This window comes from Coffea arabica, chromosome 3c (genome assembly GCF_036785885.1).
Source record: "Coffea arabica cultivar ET-39 chromosome 3c, Coffea Arabica ET-39 HiFi, whole genome shotgun sequence".
NCBI classification, from domain to species: domain Eukaryota; kingdom Viridiplantae; phylum Streptophyta; class Magnoliopsida; order Gentianales; family Rubiaceae; genus Coffea; species Coffea arabica.
In genome coordinates, this window is record NC_092314.1 from 38,102,296 (window position 1) to 38,125,969 (window position 23,674).

A 23,674-nucleotide genomic window follows, 5' to 3' on the forward strand; every position below is an offset into this window, starting at 1 on the left:
TAGGACTGGTCGGATTGCTGGCCGGATTGTTGGTGCGTTTTGAAAAAAAATTGAAATCTCCACTGCCTTGAATCCGGCTTGGAATCCGGCCGGAAATCTGGCCAGATTCTGGCCGGATTGTGACGTGTCACAGGCGGCAGCCAAGTTTGACTGGCTGTTTTCTTCATTCTTATCTTGTATCTTGGCTGAAATATCTTCCATTCTTGTTCCTTCTTGGCCGTGCATCATAGAGGGAAAAGAGAGAAAGTTCTTCATTTTTGCTAGTTTCAATCTTTGCTTAAATCTTGAGATTTCACCGATGGTTTTGGAAACTACTCCATACAAGTGCTTACCAAGGAAGTTTAAAGAGGTTGGTAGAGTTGTTTTGGAAAGGGAAGCTCTAAGTTGCTATCTTTCTTGAGTTATGCGGTAAGTTGCTAAGGAATTCCCTCTTTGTTCTTATTAATAGTATATTAGTGATTTGTAGTGGTTAAATATGTTGTTTGGTGGAAGATTTCACAAGAAATCATCAAACTAGATGGTAAATCTTTCGAATGGGATAAAAAAAAAGTTGTTGAAGAAGAGGTAAATCTAGACGGTAAATCTTTAATTAAGAAATGCCCGATTAATTGTTGGGGATATATACTCAAACTATGTACACTCGGGTTAGTAATTGAAAATTTTTTTTATAGACATTCTTACAAAATGTTAGTTGCAAAAAATTTCTTTTCTGTGCAATTATTCTTTATTTCTTTGCTCCTGTATATTGCTGTAAAAGAGACAAAACACAAGCAGCAAAAATGGCTATACCATTGTCTATGTGCATCATTCATTGGAGTGACCAAAATTCAAAATCATCTTAAGGAATTTTCAAGTCATAAGACAACTACAATATATATATATCTTTGTTTTTCCTTCTTTACCGAAGAAAAGTTTATTGCTGGTTCTCAGGCTATATTGGGTGGACTTAATAGTCGATTAATCATGACCATTAACCTATTAGTATTTTTCTATTTTGCCTTTGGGCCTCATTTGTTTACCAAACCCAATTGCTAACGGCCCAACTCAACGAAAAAGCAAGTGGTACTTTGGAGTGCTACCCTGTGTTCTACAATTTTATTTGTGTATGTTGTTGTCCATCTCTATTTTTTTGTGTGCTCATCTAGGCCTGTCAACGGGCCGGGTCCAGGCCGGAATTCATTACTCCGAATTCGGGCCTGGCATATCATATTAAATCCGGATCCGACCCGTTTATCCGACGGATCTTTTACTCTATATTTCGGATCTAGGATTCGGGTCGGGTCTACCCGAAAAAATCTATCAAACTTATAATTTCTAATAAAAATGAGAAAAAAAATATATTTGTAATCTAATTTCTAACTAATACAAAAAAAACCAAATAAGAAAAGAAATCAAATTGACTTTATTCAAATACATCACCATAATCAAATTATATTGATAAATATATATTTTTTAAATTATCAATCCATTTATATTCGGATTCGGGTATAATACGAGACAGAATACTATATTCCGTATCCGACCCGTTTTTCTGTTTGACAAAATGGATCCGGATCCGGAAAACGGAATTAAATCCCTACCCGTATCCGCAATAATTTGATGGATTCGGTCCGGATCCGGGTCTAGACCTGGACCGTTGACAGGCAGCTCATCCCATTACTACACAAAGAAAAGAACCTTTTTTCGGTTTAACATAAGTTCTAGCAGCAAATAACTGACAAGATTTTTTCTTTTCTTTTTTTTTTACAGCCAAAGAAAATAATTATGATAAGAGTCCTTAGCATAATCAAGTGTGCAACACATAAAGCAACGATTAATGTGAAAGGCATACCCTCAATCATTTGCAATGTCAAGGAATTAAAGGACACTACATGGGGTAGAAAAAGAACAAGGAAATATTTGTGATGGAGTAGAGAAGCTAACTAAAGATGGAAGCAAGACTTAGGTAGCAGGAACAAAGAAGGCGTGAATGTCAGAAGTAGAAAGGCGCGATCACTAGGCAAAACAATTACAAAAGGTGTGAGTAAGCAGAAACCAGGAAGCTAGAACATGAAGGCGTGGATACCAAGAGCTGAAGGCGTGGACATTGGTTCAAGAGATTGTCAAAAGCGTGGCCGACGAATCACGCCTTTCCTGGGGTTTCAGTTGTTCTAACAGAACTTCAAGCGCGGCAACTGGTAGATGCAATAAGACACGTGTTTTGCTTTTATCGGCCTAGTTAGTAATCTGTTAGGATTTGTTAGCTTTATAAGGAGACCTCTCTGCTCAAGTAGTAGGTAATTTTTGAATTATTCAATCGTGATTGGTTGCTTTAGCTTGAGGAGCAATCCTCATTTTCCTTCCCAAACCTTCCTTCAATCTTTTCCCTTCCTAGCTAAATCCATTATTTCTGTTCTTGTAATTCGTTTCCAGAATTCAATTGATGAAAGCTGAAGTTCATTCGTTCGCTATTCCATTGATTCATTGTTCATTGATTTCATTCCATTAAGCTTGATTTATTTTGCTTCCTGCAAATTCTGGCCACTCTGGTTTCTGGACCATAACAGTGAAATCAGAGCTAGCTACGAGCCATTGGGAAATGACTAAGAACCAAGATGAAACGAGAAAAGAGATCACTGAGCTAGGAAGTGTAGTTAGAACTATTGCTAACAGAAGTGATGGACTGGAGCAAGCTGTCAGGATCATGGAGCACAGGCAGGAGAGCACTGAAAAGGCACTTAAAAACCTGGCTCAGAAATATGAAGGCATGATGAACATGATGGCACAAATGTTAGCAAGATTAAATGACAAGGGGAAGGATATAGAAGGCAGCAGCTCAGAGTCAGAATCAGCACATAAGGAGGATAGCAGGAAAAAAGAAGTGTAGAAAGGAGCTATGGATAGATCTGAACCCCAGGGAAACAGGACGTTCACCAGGCTACCTAAGGTGGATCTGCCATCATTCACTGGGGAGAATCCCAGGGATTGGATCAGGAAGGCCAACAAGTACTTCAAAATCAATGGAGTAGAGGAGGATATGAAGTCTGAGGTTGCATAACTCTATTTCAGGGATAAGGCAGATATCTAGTTTCATGGTGTATTCAATGGTAGGGAGGATATTCCATGGGAAGAGCTCTGCAATGCGCTATGTGAGAGGTTTGGAGATGGCTCTCCTGAGGAAGCCATAGAAGAATTCAACAAATTGATGCAGACAGGTTCAGTAGCTGACTACTTGGAGAAATTCGAAATGTTCAAAGCCCTGGTAATGCCTTCCCTTCCTCATCAGCAAGATTGCTATTACAAAACATGTTTTCTAAGTGGATTAAAAGAAGAAATAGTAACTATGGTAAAACTAGCCAAACCTAAAACACTGGCAGATGCTGTGGAGGTTGCCAAACTGCAGGAGAGGAGCCTGAGAGCCTTGCAAAAAATCCACAAAGCTCCTTCCTATAGCCCCATTTACCAGAAACCTCTGCTTAAAATTCCAAACTATTCCAAACTCCCTGACAAAACTCCAAGCTACCCCAAATTACTTGACAAACAGACCCCCAAAACCTACAATGACCACCTCAATACTGAGAGCCAATTCAAAAAACCCACCCCAGCAGAACTCAACCATAAGAGGGAGAAGGGTCTTTGCTTCAAATGTGCTGAACCATATACAATAGGACATGTATGTAGACAATCCCATTTAAACCTGTTGATTATGGAAGAGGAGGAAATGCCAGAAACTGTTGAAGAGGGGGAGAAGAATGATGAGCCTGATATATTCTGTGACTGTATTGGAGGAGAGTTAGAGAATGAACTCATGGAAGTATCTATCCATGCCTTGGCTGGGAGGGATGAACACAAGACCATCAGGATTACAGGGATGATTAGGGGAAGGACCATTACTGCACTAATTGACAGTGGCAGTACACATTGTTTTATTGATGAACAAATGGCTAGAAGCTTGAAACTGGAAACAAAGGGAGAGACTCTATCAGTTAGAGTGGCAAATGGGGAGAGACTGCAATCCGGAAATAGTGCCAAGCCTGTAGCATGGAGGATGCAGGGATATGAATTCCTACATCAGTTCAATACGCTGAGACTGGGAGGGTGTGATATGATACTAGGAGTAGATTGGCTAGCCAGGTACAGTCCAATGGAATTTGACTTTAGAGGACTAAGTATGAAGTTCAAGAAAGGGAAACAACAGGTAGAGCTAAAGGGAGAGGACAATACCATACAATTGAAGCTTATAAGGAGGAGTAGACTGTATAAGTGGACCAGGAAGCAAACGTATGGAATTCTGGCACAGGTGAATGCAGTGGAGGACAGGGAACTAGTCTAGGAGCCAACTCCACCAGCTATGGAGAAGCTACTGCAGGACTTTGCAGATGTATTCCAGGAACCACAGGGATTACCCCCTGCAAGGAGCCAGGATCACTGCATCACTCTCATGGAGGGAGCAAAGCCATTCCAAATCAAGCCATACAGGTGTCCCTATATTCAGAAGGCAGAGATTGAGAAACTAGTGCAGGAGATGCTACATTTTGGGATCATCCAACTCAGTAGCAACCCCTTTGCCTCACCAGTGCTGCTGGTAAAGAAAAAGGATAGTTCATGGAGGTTTTGTGTGGATTACAGACAGTTAAATGATCTGACAGTGAAAAATAAGTTCCCTATGCCCCTTATTGATGAACTGTTGGATGAATTGCATGGCTCCAAATATTTCATCAAAATTGACCTCAGAGCAGGGTATTTCCAGATAAGAGAAAGGGAGGAAGATATCCCTAAAACAGCTTTCAGAACACACCAAAGACTATACGAATTCAAAGTCATGCCATTTGGACTGACCAATGCACCTGCAACTTTTCAAGGATTGATGAACCAGGTATTCCAGAAACAACTAAGGAAGCATGTATTAGTATTTTTTGATGACATACTAATCTACAGCCCTACACTGGAGAAGCATGTCCAGCATGTTACTGAAGCCTTATAAATTCTAAGGCAACACCAACTCTATGCTAAGGAGAGCAAGTGCTCCTTTGCTCAGAAGCAAGTAGAATATCTAGGCCATATCATTTCAGCAGATGGAGTGAGAGCTGACCCCAAGAAGATTGATAGCATGATGCAGTGGCCAAGACCAGGGAACACCAAACAGCTAAAGGGATTCCTAGGACTGACAGGTTACTACAGGAAATTTGTCAAGGGATATGGTGCTATTGCCAAACCCCTAACCACCCTCCTCAAGAAGGATGGCTTCAACTGGGGGGAGGAGGCTGAAGATGCTTTTCAGAAGCTCAAGTTAGCTATGTGCAGCACCCCTATACTAGCTCTTCCAGACTTCTCTCAACCCTTTATAGTAGAAACAGATGCCTGCTATGGGGGAATAGGAGCTGTACTAATGCAGAACAGGAGACCATTGGCTTTTCTCAGTCAAAGCTTGGGGCAGAAGAATTTGGGACTGTCAATCTATGAAAAAGAACTACTGGCCTTAGTCACAGCAGTCACTAAGTGGAGGCACTACTTGAAGGGTCACCATTTTATCATCAACACTGACCACCAAAGTTTAAAGTACCTATTGGAACAAAGGATCACCACCCCCCTCCAACAGAAGTGGCTGACTAAACTAATGGGATTAAGCTATGAGATAAGCTACAAGAAAGGAAAGAAAAATGTAGTAGCTGATGCCTTCTCCAGGATAGGGAAAGAGGAAGCTGAGTGTGCAACAACTACCACAGTTATACTAGAATAGATGAAAGAGGTAATGGAAAGCTATCTGGGAGATGACTGGGCTGAGGACCTCATCAGGGGAATCTTAGCATCCCCAGGACAGGCTTCAGACTACAGCTATCAGAGTGAAATTCTAAGGTATAAAGGGAGAGTTGTAGTTGGGAAGGGGGGAGAAATAAGGAAGACACTCATCACTGCCCTTCATGACTCACAGCTAGGTGGACATTCAGGCATACAGGCCAGCTGGATGAGAGCTAAACAGTTATTCCATTGGCCAAGTATGTTCAAGGAGATCAAGGCAGCAATATTGCAATGTGATACCTGCAGGAAATGTAAAGATGAACGTGTGGCCTACCCATGCCTACTCCAACCACTCCCTATTCCACAGCATTCTTGGAGTCATGTCACCATGAATTTCATGGAGGGGTTACCCAAATCCGAAGGGAATGACACTATCCTAGTTGTATTAGACAGGTTTACTAAGTATGCTCACTTCATAAGTTTGGCTCACCCTTTTGATGCCACCAAGGTAGCTAGGATTTTTCTGGACCATGTCAGTAAGCTACATGGCATCCCTCAGAGCATGATCTCAGACAGAGATAAGATCTTCATCAGCCAGTTCTGGACAGAGCTGTTCACATTCCTGGGGGTAGGACTAAACCTGATTACAGCCTACCATCCTCAAACAGATGGCCAAACAGAGAGAGTCAACCAAGTATTGGAAATGTATCTTAGGTGTATGACACACCTGGAACCTAAGAGATGGAACACATGGCTATCCTTGGCTGAGTGGTGGTATAACACTACCTACCACACTGCTGTCCAGATGACCCCCTTTGAAGCTTTGTATGGATCCAAGCCTCCACAGCTAGCTCTTGGCCCCTATGAACAAGCTAAGGTAGCCACAGTGGGTGATTATATAAGGGACAGGAGACAGATGGATGAGCTATTGCAGCATAACCTGAAGATTGCTCAAGAGAGGATGAAAAAGTATGCTGATGAACACAGGAGTGAGAGGGAATTCCAAGTAGGTGATTGGGTGTACTTAAGACTACAGCCTTACAGACAATCAACTGTGATGGTCAGGAATAATACCAAGTTATCTGCCAAGTACTTTGGCCCCTACCTCATAGAAGAGAAGATTGGAAAGGTTGCTTACAAGCTTAAACTACCTACTGCATCCAGGATACACCCTGTATTTCATGTATCCTTGCTAAAGAGGAAGCTGGGGGACAAGACTACCCCTATCCTACAACTACCAGACACTGATGAAAGGGGGCTAATTAGAGTGGAACCAGAGACCTTGTTAGGTAGGAGAATGTTCAAGAGGGGGAACGCTGCTGTAACACAATGGTTAATCCAATGGTGGGGAACTGAACCAGCAGACGCAACCTGGGAGGATGCTGTGATGATTAGGGAGAAATTCCCTCAATTCCAACCTTGAGGACAAGGTTTGCTGCGAGGGGGAGGTATTGTGATGGAGTAGAGAAGCTAACTAAAGATGGAAGCAAGACTTAGGTAGCAGGAACAAAGAAGGCGTGAATGTCAGAAGTAGAAAGGCGCGATCACTAGGCAAAACAATTACAAAAGGTGTGAGTAAGCAGAAACCAGGAAGCAAGAACATGAAGGCGTGGATACCAAGAGCTGAAGGCGTGGACATTGGTTCAAGAGGTTGTCAAAAGCGTGGCCGACGAATCACGCCTTTCCTGGGGTTTCAGTTGTTCTAACAGAACTTCTAGCGCGGCAACTTGTAGATGCAATAAGACACATGTTTTGCTTTTATTGGCCTAGTTAGTAATCTGTTAGGATTTGTTAGCTTTATAAGAGGCCTCTCTGCTCAAGTAGCAGGCAGTTTTTGAATTATTCAATCGTGATTGGTTGCTTTAGCTTGAGGAGCAATCCTCATTTTCCCTCCGAAACCTTCCTTCAATCTTTCCCCTTCTTAGCTAAATCCATTATTTCTGTTCTTGTAATTCGTTTCCAGAATTCAATTGATGAAAGCTGAAGTTCATTCGTTCGCTATTCCATTGATTCATTGTTCATTGATTTCATTCCATTAAGTTTGATTTATTTTGCTTCCTGCAAATTCTGGCTACTCTGGTTTCTGGACCATAACAATATTAATCTATTAAAATATTATGAAAAGTTTATAAGGGCTAGTGGTTAGGGAGTTGAACAGACAGACTGGGGATCGACCCTAATTACGACTTGCATTTTCTGCCTTTTTTTCCAGAAGAACCATCTTTTTTTATGTGCTTTCCTTTTCAATGGGTAGTAAACGCTACCCATTCCTGCTTGCTCGATGCAGTAGCACCATTTTTATGTAGTCTTTGGATTTGTTATTTGTCACTATGAATGACTGATTAATCATGAACTATAGCATGTCAAGCTATATTTGAAGTACTTACAAGAGAATGTTATAGTCGCAAATTTATGGTAATTGAATATTTGAATGGGTATGCCTTCGAAGTAAGAGCAATAAAACTAAATATAAATAGTTGAATAATTAATCAAACTTTTTTTTGTAGCACAATGAGTTGTCAATCATCACCTTAGCAAATCAATTATTCTTGTTTACATAATGGTATGACTTCTTTATGTGGGCATTGAAATGATTATTATACTTTTGTTATCGAAATATGTTGCATTTATGAAAAAAAGGGAAAACAAAAGGAAAAGCAAAAAAAAAAAAAAAAACCAATTGAAGGGTCACTTTTGTCCCTTAAAATTTTAAAGGGGATAAAGTGATGATAAATGAACTTAAGAGGAGGAAAGTGACACAAGGGTGTAAATTACGGGATGAAGTGTAATTTACCATTTTCCCCCTTGCCCATCTGTTTCACATTCTGTGATAAGAGTTCTAGCAACAAATAACTGATGACATTTTTTTCTTTTTTTTACAGCCAAAGAAAATAATTATGATAAGAGTTCTTAACATAATCAAATGTGCAACACATAAAGCAACGGTTAATGTGAAAGTAACGATTAATGTGAAAGGCATTCTCTCAATCATTTGCAATGTCAAGGAATTAAAGGACACTACATGGGGTAGAAAAACAACAAGGAAATATTAATGTATTAAAGTATTATGAAAGGGAGTTGAACACTTGTCTTGACAGACTAGGGATCGACCCTAATTACGACTTGCATTTTCTGCGTTTTTTTTCCAGAAGAACCATCGTTTTTTATGTGCTTTCCTTTTCAATGGGTAGTAAACACTTCCCATTCCTTCACACTCGATGCAGTAGCACCATTTTTGCTTATTACCACACTTGTTATTGGTTGCATGTAGATGTTTAGCCAACAAATGATGTTCATATATTACAACTTTAATTTTATTCATTAACACACTTGTGAATACAATTAACGCATTGATATTACTAACATGAATAGTTTTATTGAAAACTTACCCTGCAACTGTTAGTTACAGATATTATTAGTCTTTTTCTTATTTCAATTCATGTTATGAGGGTTTGGTTGCGTTCATTTCTTACTGTTTCGTAATGATTTTAATGTCTTTTATTACCTTATCTTTATGAAACTTAACTAAAATTTTTTACCCTCATTGTTGACATCAAGCACGTTTTTTACTAGCTAATAGAATATGTTCTTTTATGAACTCTGTTTAGTTCAAGTGCATCAAAATTTTTCTGTTTATTGAACAAATCAGAGTTCTTTTTCCTTACTTCATAAGATATATTTTATATCTACCTACTGTTTTAGCTTTGGTTCCCATTGTGACTCTACACTTATGTCCACCAATGGATGCCAGAACAATAGTTATATTTATTGGATTTTTCTAATGGGTGCCATAGGCAGGCATGGCCACGGTTCCAGAACTGACAGTTATGGTTCTTCAAATAGGTAGAACCAAAACTGCACCATCTAAGATGGTTCTGGTTCTGGTTTCAGAATCGCGGGTTCTGGTTTTGGTTCCAGAAAAGGTTCTTCAAAGAAGTAGAACCAGAATCGCATAGTTCTGATTTCGGTTCCTTATGGTTCTGGTTCCGTATGGTACCCTACAATTTTATTTAATTCTTTATCCTTACCAATTTTAATACGAATATAACAATATATTTAAAATTTCAAATAGAATGTACAAAAATAAATACAAAATAAAGATCATATTTTAATTTTATTATTATTCTACAAAGTAAGAAGTAATAAATAGACAATACAAATTTTATGAAAAGTACATTACATTATCAAATTAAAAAAATACATTACACTATCAAATGGTTGTCATGTGTTGACTTTCTTGAGTTGGACAATCATCAATGTTGAAGATTTCATTTGAAGAAATATTGCAAAAAATATTTTTTTGCTTGCTTGATTTTGAAGATGAGCTACTACCATCAAAGCTTGCCATTTTTTGATAGTAAATAAGCAAAAAAAAAAATTTGTAAGTAATAATTTAATACTTACAAATTATAATGATAGATATTAGACGAATAGAAATAATTAAATAATTAGTAAAATATATAGAAAGTCCATAAAATTTAAACTTTCTTAAAACCTATTAAACACAACTAATTTTTTTGAATTATCTCACTACTTATATTAATTATTTTTAACAGTTCTGGAACTGGCGGTTTTGGTTCTGGTTTTGGTTCTATTTTTTAGAGAACCAGAACCGGAACTGGAACCTTTATCCAAGGTTCTACCACGGTTCTGGTTCCATGGTTCCGGTCCGGTTCCCGTTTCCAAATGGAACCATGGCCATGCCTAGCCACAGGGCACTCATTAACACACCTAACATTAATCTAATCTATCATGTATATGCACATACTAATAATTATTACCCTCTTTTGTGTTTTTATATTTGTTCCTATTTAATCTTATCTACCCTTTCTCGTATTTATTTATTTTTTCTAATTAATTTTACATTTTCAAAAATATGATATCTAAAATATATCTTAATGAATGCCCTATGAGCAACCCGTTAGACAGATCCATATTTATTTGGGATAATTTCAGATATCTCCCTTGAGGTTTCAAACAATTTCAGAGAGCTCCCCTTAAATTTTAACAGTTACATCCACCACTCTTGCTTTCACTATTTATGCTTCAAAATAGACCCAATAGCATACATTTTTCGTCATATATATCTTAAACTACCCTTTCTGCCAAAAAAAAAAAAGGAAAAAGATTTTTGTTGATCGTATTCACTAATTGCCTTCTTCGTTGACTGTCTTCTTCCAAGCAAGACTACCAAAAGCCAAGAAATCCTCTCTACCAAAATTTTTTAAAAAATAAAATAAAATAAAAAGAATTTTGATGATTGCCTCTTTTCTGGGCAACCCCATCAGAAAAGCCAAGCAAACATCCCAAGCTGAATCAACAGCAATTCCAACAATTGTAGGCACGCAAAACATCGCAATCCAATTTACTTTCGGCAGCCTAGGCTAATTCTTACACTCTATCCAGCCCCAACACTTTCTCTACAAGGTAAATACACCTCTTTAGGGCAGGTCACTGGGTCGACCCTCGGAGAGCTAACGCGCTGTGAACCTTGGGGCGGGGCTCTCACAGCCGCAGGGGATTAATCGGGTCCAATGGTTCTGGACACTCCTGTGTCGAAAAAATATATATATACACCCGCCTCTTATTATTAAATTGATAAAACTCAACCAATACTCCATCGAATTTTACAAGAAATAAAAAACCCCAAATTTTATCCAAAACCAACACTCCATCAAGAACCAATCCCACATGTCAAATCCCCTTACTCTTCCTCCTTTTGCAGCCTTTCGTTTTCTTTCAACAACCCATTTTATGAAGCCCAAGATCCATTTCTCAAACTCTTGATCTTTGACATCACCAAGTTTTATCACCTATGATCAACCAAAATTAGATAAAGAACATAGATACAAAAAAAAAAAAAATCAAACCCAGTACACCCTGAATAGGAAAAAAAAGGGAGGAAGGGATGAGTCTAATCAAATCAAGTTTGCAAAGAGAAGGGAATTGATGTAGGAAAAGTCAAAAAAAAGAGAAGCCGAGAAGGAAAAAGAGAGGGATAAACACGGGCAAGAGTTGAGGGACAATAGGTAGTTTCTTGAAATAGAGCAGGAAAGTTGGGTAGATGAGAGTTGGCCAAAGGATGAAGTGGGAAAAAAAAAAGCAACGTAAGGGACGCCCAAGAGAGAGAATCAATTGTTGCTGTTTTTGTTTTTGGTTTGGATTTTTGAATTTTTTCCAAAAAAATGTCTTTAAGTATTTTATGAGGGGTAGTAGAGAACTTTTGTACTGATAGGGGAGGTATGTGTAATTTTAAAATATTGAGGAAAGCTTTCATGAATTTGTCAAAAACCTCAAGGGAGGTTTCTGAAATTATCCCTATTTATTTAGAATACTCTTTTTACTAATGAAATCAAACTAATAGCACAATACATTCATCTATTTATGGTTACTTCTCTTTCTTTCTGTATTGCTGATTGTTTCCTTAAATTTCCGCTTTTGCTCTTCTGTTTTAAAATTTTTTATTGGATTAATTTTTCCTACACTTACAGTATATATATATATTATCAACGTTGGATAAATGACAATTATACAAAATTTGAATTTGAAATTCAACTTTTATACATATGTCATGAATTCAACGATGATAGTGCATACACAGCCAATATTGGAAAGATTTACTCTTTTTTATTTCCCTATACGTGCACAGCCAGTCGACATCTTTGCCTGGGCAACCTCAGGCGAAGCACGAGGCCCATCTCCAACTAGCCTTTCGAAAAACTTGGGCAGCGGGCGGCAATGACTCTCCCGCCCCTTAGTTCTGTCTATTTTTGACCTTCTGTGTCTATAACAAGAACCTGAATTAGACTACTTAATTACTAGTGATGATGAAAATTAAAAATGCTTGCCTAACTCCTGTTGATTAATATGCAATTTCTCCATTTTTGCTTCTTAAATCTTAATTTTTCCCTACTAATAAAAAAAAGCGATAAACTTCATAAATATAGTTTTAGATTTGTATGACAACTGACAGATGTAACAATGCTTCTATTAGGTTTGTCAACCTTACGTTTTACTACTATAAATTCTAGCTCCGTTGAATTCAAGAGTTTTTCAAAAATTAATTTTTCAAATACATTGCTATGTTTGGATTGGTTATTTTTTTAAAATAAGTTTTTCAAATATAATGCTATAGTAATCTACAATAATTCAAAAAACATTTCAATCATCTAATATATCAAATATTTCAAAAAAATTTTATAATAAAAATTTTTTCATATACACTGTTATAGTAAAATTTTTCAAAAACATTCCCAAAACGGAGCCATACAAGATGTAAAGTAATAGCGGCATAATTTTTTCGTCTCCTTCCTACTTCTTAAATCTTGCTTTTTCGTCATTAAAAAAATCATTTATAGATTTTGTATATGGTGTAAAAAATGATGTATAAAAATGTGAATTAAATTTTAGAATTTGAGCTAGTTTTGAGAGTTAACCTTCGGAAATGGATGCTTTGGCAACAATTCTTGCCCCTCTTTTTGTTGCAAGGGTGTGGTTTTGGCAATGTAGCCAGTAGAACGGGTTAATAGAAAGTATCTGCTTGTGTCATGTTGATTAATTGAGTCCAAGGTTTGATGTTTTGAATGGACCAGCTGGGTGCTGTTTATTTTCTTGGTCTTGAGTCTTGAATGGACTAAGCACTTGGTTAATGGAAGTATTTTTGGGGAATCCACTAAGATGCTGCCTTGCGAACTAAAATTGCATAATTACCCTTTAAAAATCAGATATAAGTTTCTATTCGTTTTGGGCTATTCTCCGGCCGGACAGCACATTAAATAATAAGACACATGTAAGACATTGCCGGAATTAAAATAAAAATAAAAAAAAAACTTGATTCATATGAATTGATTGTTGTGTTATGCAAATGATTTTTAAACAGTCGAAATGGTAGAAAAGGGAAGACAATTAAAGTATTCAGCTTGACAAATTAAGTAAAAGGAAATTTGGTTACTAGTCATGATGGCTAGCATGTGTTCAAAAAGTCAATGTTTGGATAGTGTATTATTTGAAATATTATTTGGAATAATTACTATAGCACTTTTTATGATGTGATATATGTGAGATAAAAAGGTGATTGGAAATATAAAAAGGTAGGTTGAGAAATGTGTTTATGATGAAATGTGTTTAACTCTTGTAATTTCAAGTGTTATTTTCTATAGCGAATGAGAAATTTCGTTTTGTAATTAACTCTTGTAATTTCAAGTGTTAATATATATAAAATTAATATCGTTTGTCGAAAAAAAAAAGAATGAGAAATTTCGTATAGTCGTGTGTGTATGTGTCTATATGTGTGTGTGTATATATTAAATGATGAAGTTTATTCATATACCAATTACAAAATTAAAAATAAATATCTGCTACAATATTTAGATGTTTTCCTATAAACATTGCATGAAAAAAATATAAGATTATCCACCATATAAGCTCTTATTTTAAGCACATAAACGTGAAATATTTTGTATTTTTCGAAGTTTGGAGAAGGAAAAAAAAAAGAAATGTTATAAAGTGGAAAAATGTGTTGAGAATGGTCAGCCCACGCAAGTAGTAATATTAAACAAAATTTTTTCGTGTCCACTGGTTTACTGTGGCTTAATTATTAAATGTTTGTCACTTCAATTTCAGAATATGATGTAGAAGACTTTCTCGTTTAGACAAAAGAGTTTAAAATAATTGTTGAAGTTGAAAATATGTAAATATGAGTCCTTAAGCTCAGGCTTGAGTGATGATGTCATAGCGTCCGATTATATTTTCATTTTCACACCCCAGTGTACTGTTTCTTTTCCATGGTCAGTTATGTGATGCTAAGTTTTGAATATAGGTGGCAAACTAACCCACTTAAATAAATTTATCCATACCCGTCCATGAATAGATGGGTATAAATGGGTTACCCAATAATACTCATTTAATAGGTAACCCAATTAATTCATTTAGAATTGTCTTCCCCCAAACCTCCTCTCTTCGCCCACCCATTTTTTTTTTTCAAAATTTTCATTTTGTCATGATGTTAACTACTTTTGTTTCATTATTTTTATTATTATTTGTTGGTTTTATCTTATTATTTTATTTTCTCTTAGTTTGTTAACTTGCTCATTTTTCAGCATTACCAATTTATGATAAGTTTTAGCCTCTTTTCTTATCTTTCTAAAATGAAATTTTAAATTTATATATGAAGAAAATGTTAGGGGTTCAAAATTTTTGGATTAAGTTTTTATATTAACTTTTATAGTATTTAGTTCAAATTTTTATATTTTTATTGTTTAATTATTAAATAATATGTAATTTTGCGACATAGAGTATAAATGGAAAAAAATTGGTAATTAGGCTTATTGAGTATTATAAGTAAATATTTAAAACTAATGATGGGTACAAAGAATGGTATAAATTGATAACTTAGTTTGCAAAAAATGAATTTAAATGAACTTACAAAAGTTAAAATAAATGGGTTGTAAATGGATAATTGGGTTACCCAATTCATTTTTTGCCTTACCTATTTATACCTATCTAATTAAATGAGTATAAATGAGTTGACTCATTTATACCTATTACCCATTTTACCCAACCCAAACCCTCCCAAATCACCTATTTTGATACCTCTAAATAAACCCTTGTCGTGAGAGTCAAAATAGATTGTTCCAAAAACTCCTGATTGAGAGTACCCAAAAATCCCTAAATACCCAATACCTCGAGAACCCAAAATCTAAGACTGAAAATCACTTGTGACCTATTTTCCATCAAAATTCATTATTTCCATGATCATAAGAAATATGAAGCCCCGAAAGAAAAGGAAAAAAAAAATTTTGGTGATAAAGGGTAGGGCCAAATCCGGCCGGATTGTTGGCTGGATTGTTGGTGCATTTTGAAAAAAAATTAAAATCTCCACTGCCTTGAATCCGGCCAAATTCTGACCGGATTGTAACGTGCCACAAGCGGCAACCAAGTTTGACTGGCTGTTTTCTTCATTCTTATCTTGTATCTTGGCTGAAATATCTTCCATTCTTGTTCCTTCTTGGCCGTGCATCATAGAGAGAAAAGAGATAAAGTTCTTCATTTTTGCTAGCTTCAATCTTTGCTTAAATCTTGAGATTTCATTGATGGTTTTGGAAACTACTCCATACAAGTGCTTACCAAGGAAGTTTAAAGAGGTTGGTGGAGTTGTTTTGGAAGGGGAAGCTCTAACTGTGACGCCCCCACTTCTCCCTAAGGCGAACCAAAGGGTATCCGCGGGACGCCTGCCTAGCTCTCGCCAGGATTCAAGCAATTCCATTCAACTTATATCCGGACCACACAATACAAATCGATAACTTAGATACAATAATTGCGGAAGTGTTCAAACTTAATAACAGTTATCCATTCTTCAAACCACCTGTCAGCATACATAATACATTTCGTCCAAAGCCAAAGGCATAAACAAAAGTAATAGCAACCCTAAAACAAAAGTACATCAAGAGGGCTGCTCCATTTTACCTCTGAACTCAACCTGTTAAGGAAAACAAATCTACAGGGTGAGCAAAACGCTCGTGAGGCCAATAACACACATGCAAACACATAGTTCAGATAACAATCCTAAATAACAATTCAGGTATTAGCTTGCAAGTAATTAATAACACCAATAAACTGTAACCAGAAACAATTCAAGGATATAGAAGCTCTCAGGAGCTAAGTTCCACATTTGCCGATACCATTTATATATCTTTCCGTGATGACTCTCCGTCAACCGGATTGATATTTTCATATCCGTAGTTCACCACTTACTTCCCATCCGTCCACCATACACCACTTCGGGCCCGCACGACATTTATAAGGCGATACTTTACGAGTATGCCAAGCGAGATCTCTCAATAGATCAAGTTTATCATTTGAATCTCATGGTTCACCGAGGTTCCCGACCAAACCCATGCCGGCTCGAGTTCCAAGGTCGGCCTATGAGTTTGGGCGTCCCCCATGTGTCATGTAAATGTCGAGGAGATTCACTCCATCGACGTATGCAATCATAGCATACCATTTCATGTATTCAAGCATTTGATAGGTTTAAGCAAGCATTTCAAGTCATGTAAACCAAGCAAATCATGTTAAGCATGAGTCATTCGTTTCAAATGAAAACGAGTGCGATCAAGTACACACTCGACTCCATTTTGTCAAAATCAGTTAAGCTAAGCATGAAATCAGGTGAATCAAGCATGAATCAAGACTTTAGAGTTCAAGTAGGCATACACTTGACACTCACCAAGTTATGCAAGCTAGTAGGTTGGAGGGAGAGTTCAAACTTCCACAGCAGGGTCCTCTTGGAGGTTCTCGTGCGTGCCTGAACATCGTATATTAGATAATTACTGTAGGTCCCCAAGTGGTGAGAAAGATTGAACACGAGTAAGGTTCGAAAATAATTGAAAACTTCGTTTGACTTGCCTTTGAAGTTGAATTCTCAAAAGGGGGTAAAACTTAAGTACAAAAATTGGATTATTATCCTTAAAATCATTGGTTGGAAATAAGTACGAGCGAAAAGATTGCAAAACGAACGATCGAAATCGAAGGAAGGTTGGCCACGTCACAATCCGGCCGGAACCTGGCCGGATATCCGGCCGGATTTCTGGCCGGATTGGAGGCAGTGGCTAACCCCCTTTTTTTCAATTTTGGCCACCAATCCGGCCGACAATCCGGCTAGAAACTGGCCGGATTCAAGGCCGGATTCTGGAAAATTGTTCCTTCGCGGATTTCCTTTGAAATTTCAGAATTTTCAATTTTTGGTCAAATCTTTGAAAAATCATAACTTCTTTTCTACTAATCGAAACTTGATGAATTTGATACCGTTGGAATTGTTTTTGAAAGTACTAAAAGTTCTTAGAAGACACTGTTCCATGAATCTAAGTGGAAGGCATTCAAAAATGAGCCTAAAGTTGCTATTCTAGATTGCTAGGATTGAGCCGGGTTGGTTTTTCGTTAACTTTGGAAATTCGGCAAAAATCACTCGTTGGAAACCGGCCCTTGAAACTTATAACTCACTTAGAACTGCAAGTAAAGTTTTGGATGGAACAAGCGGCTCAAGAATCGGAGTTTCGAGTACCAAGATACGGTAGCTCGAAGTTGGGGAAAATTCAAGATTGTTACAAAATTTCCAGATTTGGTTCCAACTTTGGACCTTTAGTTAAGTGCCTAAACGGACTTGGATTGACACCAAATTTTGCAGTATAATACTTCCATATGAAGGTTATCTTTCTATCAAATTTCATGGAAAAATACCCTCGGAAGGGTGGTCATTCAATCAACCAAAGTTTGGAAAAATCCTTAAGGCAATCTGTCCAAAGCTAAGGTTTCAAAAAATGAGGCAGTCGCCGTATTTTGATCATAACTCTCTCAATTTAACTCGGAATTGGAAATGGTTGATAGTGTTAGAAAATACATTCATAGGGCTACAACTTTACAGAAGAAATTGTTTCAAGTTTCAGCATGAAACTGGTTCAAAATCAAGCCTCAAGTTGCAGCATCATCAAATCATTTCGGCAGAACGGAGAAACAGGACAGCCGACTTCAGATGAATGGTGTGGCTCACACACATGAAACCAGAATGTGCCCTATACACCGTTGGAAACATGGGAACGTCTAGTTTCAAATGCAGCTAACGGCACTTGATTTCGACGCCGGAGTACGGAGTTATGGACGAAACACGAACACTGGTCTGGTTACGACGGCAACCATTTTCCCAGATTACTAGCTTTGGAAATAAATTCGTTTGACCCATCAAAACTCAATATTTTTCAATGAAATTTTGTACACAACTACTACAACATATATACAAAATAATCAAGCCATTAAATCCTCAAATTTCTGCATTTAAGTGACCGAACAGAGCAGGGGTAAAATGGGAACTTTTTGTTTCAAGAGTTCAATAACGTTTCTGGTAACAAAGCACCTTTAATATACTTCCTTAAGCTCTAATTCAGCAAATAAACCATCATCAAACATCATCACAGCCATCAACCCAAAGTGGGAGTTCATAGAGCCCACATTTCCAACAATACAAGCTATTAAAGTAAAGATTCCAACTCAAATGCGTAAATCAACTTCCACAAGACAAGTTGAAGGTGTTAGCTTGCTACCTACTTTGATGGCTGGTTTGGACAGATTTTTCGGTCCTTTGAAGCTTGAAGAAACCGTGAAAGCTCCTCCCTTTTTCAGCCTATGTTGTTGTCCAAGTGAAAAGCTAAATGAATGTGAAATTTGGTGAGAATCTATGGAAGTTTTGGTAGGAATTTGGTTGAGTTTTGGAAGAGAAGAAATGGTGAAGCTTCGGTTGTTCCTTTGCTGCAGTCTAGCCGTCCATTGCAGCAGAGGAAAGGAAATGAATTGCGGTTCCGAAGCCTTTGCGTATAAGAGACGCTTGACGTCAAATCTTTTAATACGTCAAATCAATTATAACTAATACCCTACACTCGCGTTTTGTGTTCGATTTCTCTTACGTTTGTTGCACTAGTGCACTAAACCTCTAGGGCACTTACATTTGTATAAATATTATTCATTCCTAATTGTCTCAAAATAATAGTCCAAAGTCTCCCAATTAAGCGCGTACGTGAAAACACGTATTTCTAATTTAGGCGCAATAAAATTGAAACCTTTGAAAAATTCTTATAACGATTGTACCACTAATTATTACTTGTGTGTTTAAACCTAAAATTGTCTATTTTAGGACCATTGTATATGTCTTAAATTTTTAGCTTATTGCACTCCCAATTGGCTAAAGTTGAAATACGTTTTCACTTTTTCACTAATTAAGTTGTTATGAAAATATTTGTTTATTCATCTATATTTTTATTTTATTTTTTTTAAATGAGACACTTTAGAAATATAACGAACTATAAAATCATGTACTTAGATCTAATAGGTTAGAAAATATTATTCGTGGCAAAAATCCAAATAAATAATTAATTGAGCCAAAATTAGGGATTTTAAAATAATAGAAATTTCGAGTCCTCACATCCTCTCCCCCTTAAGAAATTTCGTCCTCGAAATTTACCTTGATTGACGAACAGGTCTGGATACTTTTCTCGAATTGCTTTTTCGACCTCCCAAGTTGCTTCCTCCAACCCATGGTTCTTCCAGAGGACCTTCACTAATGGTATCTGTTTATTCCTCAATTCCTTTACCTTCCTATCCAGAAGTTTAACCGGTTTCTCCTCATAGGTTAAGGTATCATCAATCTCAACATTTTCCGGTTGTAAGACGTGAGAAGGGTCCGGATGATACTTCTTAAGCATAGATACATGAAACACATTATGGATTCGAGATAAACTCGGCGGTAATTCCAACTTATAGGCTACACTCCCCACACGTTGGATAATCTTATAAGGCCCTACAAATCTTGGTTGTAACTTCTTTCCTTTCCCAGACTTCAACCTTGCTTTCAGAGGTGTAATCTTGAGAAATACCAAATCTCCAACATTAAACTCCAATTCTTTCCTCCGATTATCAGCATAACTCTTTTGGCGGTTCTGAGCAACCTGAATTCTTTGTCGTACCAACTTTACCATTTCATTAGCTTCTTCAATCCAAGATACTGTGGTCGGATCTAGAATCTTCCGTTCACCTATTTCTTCCCAACAAATTGGAGACCTACATTTTCGACCATAAAGTGCCTCATACGGGGCCATCTGAATAGAATAGTGGAAACTATTGTTGTAGGCAAATTCCACTAAAGTTAAAAACTTACTCCAATTTTCTCCAAAGTCCAGAATACATGTCCTTAACATGTCCTCAAGTGTTTGAATTGTCCTTTCCGACTGTCCATCAGTCTGAGAATGATAAGTGGTACTAAAGTTCAACTTAGTCCCCAATACCTCCTGCATCTTTTGCCAGAATCTCGAAACAAATCTCGGATTCCTGTCGAACACAATACTCACAGGTATGCCATGCAACCTAATGATCTCATCCAAATACAATTTGGCCAACTTTTCCAACGGGTACTTCATGCTAATCGGCAGAAAATGGGCCGATTTAGTCAATCTATCCACTATTACCCAAATTGCATCATGGCCTCTCTGCGTTCTGGGTAATCCCGATACAAAATCCATAGTGATATTTTCCCATTTCCACTCAGGTATTTCTAGGGGTTGCAAAAGTCCTGACGGTTTCTGATGTTCGGCTTTAACTTGTTGACAAATTAAACATGTTTGGACAAATTGGGCAATTTCCTTCTTCATGTTTTCCCACCAATACAGACTCTTCAAGTCCTGGTACATTTTATTCCCTCCTGGATGTACCGTAAACTTTGATCGGTGTGTCTCTTCTAAGATTTCCCTTTTAAGCCCTTCATCCTTTGGCACAACTACTCGATTCCGAAACCTCAATATTCCATCTGACCCCAAATTAAAATCTGTCTTGTCTTCCATTTTACTCTTTTCCACCCATTTTTGCACTTCCGTGTCCTTTTCTTGAAATTTCTTGATGCGTTCCAATAGAGTGGAGATTACTATAATATTCCCCAAAATTACCTTCCTTGGTTCCAATCGAGGATTCCAGTAACTCACTTCTTCCAATAATTGAAACTTCTTAATCATCAATCCAGCCATTTGTACTTGACGACTCAAGGCATCGGCCACTACATTAGCTTTCCCTGGATGGTACTTGATAGCACAATCATAGTCTTCCAAAAATTTCATCCATCTACGTTGCCTCAAATTCAGCTCCTTTTGAGAAAACAAGTACTTAAGGCTTTTGTGGTCTGTAAAAACCTCAAATGTTACCCCATACAAATAATGTCTCCATTTCTTCAAAGCAAAGACCACCGCCGCTAACTCCAAATCATGAGTCGGGTAATTCCCTTCATGTGGTTTCAATTTCCTAGAGGCATATGCTATTACTTTGCCATCTTGCATTAAAACACAACCCAGTCCTTCCTTAGAAGCATCTGTGTAAACCACAAAACTATTTTTTCCGTTTGGCAAAGCCAACACAGATGCCCTTGTTAACCGTCTTTTCAATTCTTGAAAACTTTCCTCACACTTAGGACTCCATATAAACTTCCTATTTTTCTTGGTCAATTCAGTCATGGGTCCAGCAATTTTCGAAAAATTCTGAATGAATCTCCGGTAATACCCTGCTAATCTAATGAAACTTCGAACCTCGGTAGGGTTTTCCGGTCGTTTCCATTTTGAAACAGCTTCAATTTTAGCTGGATCCACTTTAATCCCTTCCTTAGAAATTATGTGTCCCAAGAAAGTCACTTCTTTTAACCAAAATTTACACTTGCTAAACTTAAGATACAATTGGTGCTCCCTTAAGGTCTGTAAAACAACCCTCAAGTGTTTATCATGGTCTTGCACATTCTTAGAATACACCAATATATCATCAATAAAGACCACCACAAATTGGTCTAGATAAGGTTTAAAGACCCTATGCATTAGATCCATAAAAGCAGCAGGAGCATTCGTTAACCCAAATGGCATCACGGCAAATTCAAAATGTCCATATCTCGAGTTAAATGCAGTCTTGGGTATATCTTTCTCCAAAATCCTCAACTGATAATAACCTTGCCTCAAGTCCAACTTAGAAAATACTACAGCCCCTTGTAACTGGTTAAACAACTCATCAATGTGGGACAGTGGGTATTTATTCTTAGTTGTAACATTATTTAAACCTCTATAGTCTATACATAGCCTCAAACTCCCGTCCCTTTTCTTAACAAACAAAACTGGGGCTCCCCACGGAGAATCACTCTCTTTAATAAAACCTCTTTCTAACAAATCTTGCAATTGCAATTTCAACTCCTTCAATTCGGCTGGAGCCATTCGATATGGCGTCCTAGAAATAGGGGTTACTCCCGGAGTTACATCAATCTTAAAGGCTATTTCCCGTTTCAGGGGTAGAGACTCCAATTCTTCAGGAAAAATATCAGGAAAATCTTTCACTACAGGCATATCCTCCAAATTCACTTTATCACTAGGGGTGTTAATAAAAAAAGCAAAATATCCTTGAACTCCTTTATTTAACAACTTTCTAGCCCGAATTCCTGAAATAAGTGCAGACGAAGCTAATTTACCCTTTACATCCAGTTTCAGGGTTGCCTCTCCTGAAATACGCAACTCCACAACCTTCGTCCTACAGTTTAGCTGAGCATTATAACGGGCTAACCAATCCATTCCTAAAATTACATCGTATCCTTTAATCATCAATCCCATCAAATCAGCGGATAATTTTTGTTCCCCAATCCAGATTTCACAACCTTGATACACCAAATTAGCAATTAGACTTTGATCCCCAGTAGGCGTTTTAACCTCTAGATCATATGGTAAATTAATTGGCTTCAAGTCTATCCCATTCATGAAATTAGGGTTTACAAAAGAATGTGTAGCACCTGGATCAATTAAAACCCTAGCTAAACAGTGAAAGATCGGAATCGTACCTTCTACCACCTCAGTTGCCTCAGGAACTTGTTGATAGTCCATTGCATAAAGCCTAGCCGGTACTTTCGGTCGACTCCCTCCGACACTAGTTTGCTTAGAAGCTGACTTTTCTGGCCTTTGGGTATCACCTCCCGTCTTCATTTTATTTAGACAGTTCGCAAGCTGATACTCGGTACAACCACAAGTCAGGCACTTCCCAGACTTCCTCCAACAATCACTTTCAGAATGGTTTGGTTTTCCGCAGTAACCACATGAAACTTGAGAGGTCACCGCTGAACCGCTAGAAGGTGCCCTTCTTGCCTGTGTCGGTCCCCTACGACCTCCTCTAGATAAAGCTCCTCTCGAAGGTCCAACAATCCTTGGTCCTCCCATTCCTTTTCCCATTTTTGAAGGCTGTACATTTTTACTAACTTGTCCAGAAGCATGGCTAGAAAAGTTTCTCTTTCTGCTATGGAAGTCTCTCATTTGAGACCTTGCACTTTCAACCCTTTGTGCCTTCTCTAAAGCCTCAGTAAATGTAGAGATTTGGGCTGCGGCCAGGCCCTCTTGTATCTCCACATTAAATC